This window comes from Eumetopias jubatus, unplaced genomic scaffold, assembly GCF_037043125.1.
Source record: "Eumetopias jubatus isolate StellerSeaLion01/CBP00866 unplaced genomic scaffold, mEumJub1_p1.0 scaffold_1, whole genome shotgun sequence".
NCBI lineage: Eukaryota > Metazoa > Chordata > Mammalia > Carnivora > Otariidae > Eumetopias > Eumetopias jubatus.
Window position 1 is genome coordinate 70,448,886 of NW_028274807.1, and position 6,407 is coordinate 70,455,292.

General features: G+C 42.3%; 1 pseudogene; it reads left to right on the forward strand.

The window, feature by feature from the left end:
- Positions 1-912, forward strand: LOC114207014 (poly(A) polymerase alpha pseudogene; annotated as a pseudogene).
- The last annotated feature ends 5,495 nt before the right edge of the window (positions 913-6,407 follow it).

The window sequence follows — 6,407 nt, forward strand, 5'->3', positions numbered from 1 at the left end:
GAGGGACTGGGCGGTGCCGGCGCAGGAGACGATGCCGTTTCCAGTTACAACGCAGGGATCACAACAAACACAGCCGCCCCAGAAGCATTATGGCATTACCTCTCCTATCAGCTTAGCAGCCCCCAAGGAGACTGACTGCCTGCTTACACAGAAACTAATTGAGACTCTGAAGCCCTTTGGGGTTTTTGAAGAGGAAGAGGAACTGCAGCGCAGGATTTTAATTTTGGGGAAATTAAATAACCTGGTAAAAGAGTGGATACGAGAAATCAGTGAAAGCAAGAATCTTCCACAATCCGTAATTGAAAATGTTGGAGGAAAAATTTTTACATTTGGATCTTACAGATTAGGAGTACATACAAAAGGTGCCGATATTGATGCGTTGTGTGTTGCACCAAGACATGTTGATCGAAGTGACTTTTTCACCTCATTCTATGATAAGTTGAAATTACAGGAAGAAGTAAAAGATTTAAGAGCTGTTGAAGAGGCATTTGTACCAGTTATCAAACTGTGTTTTGATGGGATAGAGATTGATATTTTGTTTGCAAGACTAGCACTGCAGACTATTCCAGAAGACTTGGACTTACGAGATGACAGTCTGCTTAAGAATTTAGATATAAGATGCATAAGAAGTCTTAATGGTTGCAGGGTAACTGATGAAATTTTACATCTAGTACCAAACATTGACAACTTCAGGTTAACTCTGAGAGCTATCAAACTGTGGGCCAAACGCCACAACATCTATTCCAATATAATAGGTTTCCTCGGTGGTGTTTCCTGGGCTATGCTAGTAGCAAGAACTTGCCAGCTTTATCCAAATGCAATAGCATCAACTCTTGTACATAAATTTTTCTTGGTATTTTCTAAATGGTATGTGTTTAGATTATATTAAAATAAAATTGATTGTAGACACTGAAAAAAAAAAAAAAGAAACTCTGTACCCAGTAAACAATAACTCCTCACTTCCCCCATCCCCCAGCGCCCAGTAACCACTTTTCTACTTTCTGTCTCTATAAATCCGTCTATTCTAGGGACCTCATGTAAGTGGATTCACACAGTATCTCCCCTTTTACGTCTGGCTTCTTCCACTCAGCATAATGTCCTCAGGTTCATCATTGGCCTTTAGCAGCCCTGAAAGTTGGTATGTTGTAGCAGGTGTCAGAATCCTTCCTTTTTGGGGGCACCTGGGTGGCTCAGTCGTTGAGTGTCTGCCTTCTGCTCAGGTCATGATCCCAGGGTCTTGGGATAGAGCCCTGCATTGGGCTCCCTGCTCAGTGGGAAGCCTGCTTCTCCCTCTCCCACTCCCCCTGCTTGTGTTCCCTCTCTCGCTGTGTCTCTGTCAAATAAATAAAATCTTAAAAAAAAAGAATCCTTCCTTTTTGAGGTGCATAATTTTTTATTGTGTGTATTTGCTACATTTGATTTACCTATTCATCTGCTGATGGACATTTAGGTTGTTCTCACCTTGGGCTGTTATGAATAACGCTATGAACACAGGGGTGCAAATATTTATTTAAGTCCCCGTTTTCCATTCTTTAGGGTATATATCCAGAAGTACAATTGCTGGATGATAGGTAATCTTATGTACAATTTGTGAGGAACTGCCATACTATTTTCCACAGCAGCTATACTAGTTTCACCAATGATGCATAAGGTTCTAATTTCTCCACATCCTTGCTAACACTTTTCTTTCTTTTTTTTTTTAAATAATATCCATCTTAATAAGTGTCAAGTGATATCCCATTTTGCTTTTGGTAGAAGCGTTGGGCTTTTCTTTCTGATTTGCAGGAGCTCTTTTATATTAAAAATTTTGACTGTGTTTCTTGAACATATGTTTCCAGTTTGTTGTTTGCCTTTTGATTTTGTGTGTAATTTTTAAAAAGATTTATTATTTATTTGAGAAAGAGCACGTTCGAGCGTGTGGGAGCAGTGGGAGGGGCAGAGGGAGAGAGAGAATCTCAAGCCGACTTCACGCTGAGCGTGGAGCCTGATGTGGGGCTCGATCTCATGACCCCGAGATCATGACCTGAGCCAAAATCAAGAGTTGGACACTTAACTGACTGAGTCACCCTGGCGCCCCTTTTGTGTGCAATTTTTAATGTAAAACTTTTGTTGTTTCTATGTAATCAAATCTATTCATCATTTCCTTAGCACCACTTTGTCTTACTTCAAAGTTTCCCCCTCTCCTTCTATCTGATGAATACTTAACTGCATTTCCTGTTTTCTTTTCCGTTTAATTCTTTAATCTGAAATTAATGTAGGGGTAAGATAGAAGGTAAAAGTCTAATGTGTCTTTTTCTCACATCATTATTATCAATGATTCCAGCATTAGTTTTGAGTAAGCTTTCTTTTCACTCTCCCAGCAGATTCTGACTTCTTCATATATGCCAAGATCTGTGGGTGGCACTGTGAGGGGCTTCCCAGACCCCCCTCAGGAATGAAGAACTTATCCCCCAGTTTCTAGAAGATGGCTTCAGCTTTGGGGAGTGCCTCCCCTCACGAAAATTACCTCACCAATGTCCCACCTCCTTCCATAGCAGTTTGCCTTCAAGGAGAGATCAACATGAAGTAGAAAGGCCCAGACACTTTGCCCTAATGCAGGACAATCCTGAAGGGCCATCCAGCCCCTATGTGACCTCTGGGTTGGCTGAGGCTGTTGTTGGGCCCTTTACCACAAATTGACTTCTCTGCTCAGTCCTGCTTCCTTTCCTTCGCTTTTGCAGGCATTGATTCCAAAATGATTCCCTAACAAGCATCGTGCATGCTGAACTCTAGAGTCTGTTGCAAACATTTTGTTTTATTTATTTATTGAATTTAGCACCATATATTTTGATGTTGGTGGTTTTAGGATCTGGGGCTTTTTGCATTCTTAGTTGTCATTATCTGAATCCCTAAGTTTATGATGCTATGTAGTAAACAAAACAACATAACATGAAAATGTTAACTAATGAATAAGAAATGAGGCCCCACTCAAACATCACCTTTCAGTCAAACTCACATCTTCCTTTTCCTCAACTGCACTGCAGAACAATGCCAAGTGCAGGTACAATGAAAATTTATTACAAAGGGAGATTTGAAATCTTGCAAAAGAAGCAGAATTTTATGAAGTTGATAGAAGTGATATTGAAATACCATTTAAATCACCCAAAAAGTCATCAACCAATCAGAAGCTAGTCTAAAACAGCTAAAAGTTGAAGAAAGGAAAATCAACAAGGTTGACAACCTAGTAGGCTCTTCAGAAAAAAAAGGCCTATAGCTTCACTGGTAAATTCTATCTGACATGAAAAAACGAACACCAGTCCTCCTCAAACTCTTTCAAGACATAGAAGAGGAAAGAACACTTCCTAATTCATTCTATGATGTCAATATTACCATGATACCAAAGCCAGCTGAAGACATCACAAAAAACCCCCTACAGACCAATATCCTTTATGAACATAGAGGCAAAAATCCTCAGCAAAATACTAGCAAACTGAATCCAGCAGCATATTAAAAAGATTATACACCATGAGCAGCTAGGATTTATCCCAGGAACCCGAGAGCCATTCAACGTATACAAATCAGCCAGTGTACTCCCCCACAGTAATAGAGAGAAGGAAAGAAAATATGTGGTTGTCTTAATGCTAAAAGGCATTTGGCAAAATCTAACACTATTCCATGATTAAAACACTCCACAGGCTAGGAATAGAAAGGACTTGTCTCAAATGAAGGGTATTTATGAAAAACGCACAGCTAACATCATACTTCATGGTGAAAGACTGAAAGCTTTCCCTGTAAGATCAGGAACAAGACAAGTATGCTTGCTTTTGCCACTTTTATTTAACATACTGGAAGAAAAAAAAAGGCAATAAAAGCATCCACACTGCAAATCTCCATTTGCAGATGATACAATTTTATATATAGTTAACCTTAAAGAATACACACACACACACACACACACACACAACCGGAGCTAGTAAATCAGTTCAGGAAAAGTAGCAGTCTTATTCATAACAGCCAAAAAATGGAAACAACCTAAATGTCTATAACTGAAGAATGGATAAACAAAATACGGCATATCCACACAATGGAATATTATTCAGCCATAAGAAGGAGTAAAGTATTGGTATATGCTGCAACAGAGACAAGCCTTGAAAACATGCCAAATAAAAAAAGTCAGGCACGAAACACCACGTATTATATGATAAGTGTCTATTTAGGTAAGTGTCCGGAATCAGACCAAATCAATAGAGAGAGGAAATAGACGAGTGGTTGCCAGGGGGATGGGAAGAAGGAAGAATTGGGAAGTAGGAGGTTTCTTTCTGGACTGGTGGAAATATTCTGCAATTAGATTAATGGTGATAGTTGCACAACATTACAAATACCCTAAAACCCACTGAATTACATACTTTACCATAACTAAAAATGTGTGTTTTATGTTATGTGAATTTTATCTCAATAAGACTTTTTTTTAAATCTCAATAAGACTTTTTTTTTTAAAAAAAAGAGAGAATGGCCTTTAAATATCAAATGATTGAGGACCCTTGAGGAAAACTGATGAAATTTCTGGGGTTTTTTTCTCAGAAATGGTCCTTACACTGAGAGAGCCAAAACTGAAGTGACAGGCGTCCTATCATGTGATCATATAATTTGGTGAGAATAATTAAGCCAAAACAATGAAATGAAGAATGATTCATTCCTCTTGGGCCCCAAATTCAGTGTTTGACAGCAAGCTATCTAAAATTAGCAAGAGAAGAATCTGATTGGCTGGTCCAGGTCATCTTCTCTGGCCATACCTTAGCTAGGGCTGGGCTGGCCTTGAGTCAGGCCGTCATTGCCCTCCACTAATCCGTGAGTCACGCTGTCTGGAAGATGGCCACCTAGGGACTCTGGGTGGGGCAGCAGTGTACCCCCTCAGAGCTAAAGCCTTCCCTCTCACCAACACCCCGTCATTTCTCTCTCCATTGTCATCCAACCTAAGAATCAGCCAGTCTCCCCCGGGCCTCCCAGCCCCTGCTACAGAAAGAGTGTCAGCCCAGCCGCCTTCCTTTCCTGACTCCCTCTCGCTCTTCATTCCCCTTTTCCTGCCTCCCTCAGTTCTGTCCTGGAGAAGTTTCAGAGAACATCTTCAGTGCCCTGTTACCTGTTCTGCTGAAGTCTAAAGTTCAGGCCTCGGGACAGTTAAGCTCAAGGCCTCTCACCAGGCTAGAGATGAATGACCCAGAGAGTATTCCGGTCACATGGTTGAGGCAGATGAGTCAGCCTGTGTCTTTGTCAGGGTGGGACCAAGGCAAGTGACCCTCTGTGGGTCAATGCCCTTGTATTCCTTTTGCCATCCCCTCCACCTCAGGAGGGAACTGGGTCCCTGAGACTCCTGGATCCCTACACTGACCTGTCCTGAGAGTTGTACTTTAGGAGGAGGGTAACAGAGGGACAGAACCATGCTCAACCCTTGGGAGACATTTGAGGTGTACGGGGACAGCAGCAGAGAGTCCTCTTGGTACCCACCAGTAACTGCTTCCTCTGATTGTAGCTCCTCACCATCCCAGAATCCACTCTCTTGCCCCTCTCCTGGGCCCTTTTCTTACTTTCAGAATTCTTACCTGAACGTCAACAGAGCTCCTGGCCTAGGTCCCTTTTTCCTTCACTCTACACTCTCATGGCTTTCTGTCCAGCCTGGCATCAGAATTTCTCTGAGCCTCAGTTTCTTCATCTGTAAAATGGGAATAAAGACAGTACTTACCTTCCAAGAGCAGTTGTAAAGTTTCAACAAGATAAGGAACGTATTGCATTTCCTACAGCACCCGGGGCACCAGAAATGCTCAACAAACATTTGCCGCTGCTGTGGCCGAGCTTTCACTAGTTATCAGTCATGTGACCACTTCTAAAGCGCATTCAATCCGTATGTATTGGGCCCTGTGCCAGGAACCGAGGGGTACTATGCCTGGGCTCAAATGGCTTTAAATCTACTTGGAGAGAGAAGAGAAATCACTAATCAATAAAAAGTTCAGAAACATATAATTTGGCTTTTCAGCTTTTCAGAATCTGTCAAAATGCTCAGAAATCTCACTCAGCGACTCGGCCTCTTAGGTACCCTTGCATCTTTGCTGGGTCTTTGGCTGCTGTTTGGCAGGGTAAGCCCATCATCAGGATGAGGAAGGCTGAGATTGGGGAAACCCACGTGGGCCTCCTCTGGTTTTTCCAGCTTGTTCTCCCTTCTGCACGCCAGACCAAAGTGCCGACGCAGTCAGGGAGCTGGCCTTGACTCTCCCGTCTCCAGGGGACCAGAGATCAAGTTCCAGCCAGGTTCTGGGAGACGGGGGGGTTTGCTGACTGGTAGTGTTGTGGGGAGGATAGAGAACTTTATTCCACCCCCACCCTAGAAGACTCATTAGAGGGTATGTAGCATGAGGGCTGGCAGGTGGCAAAGG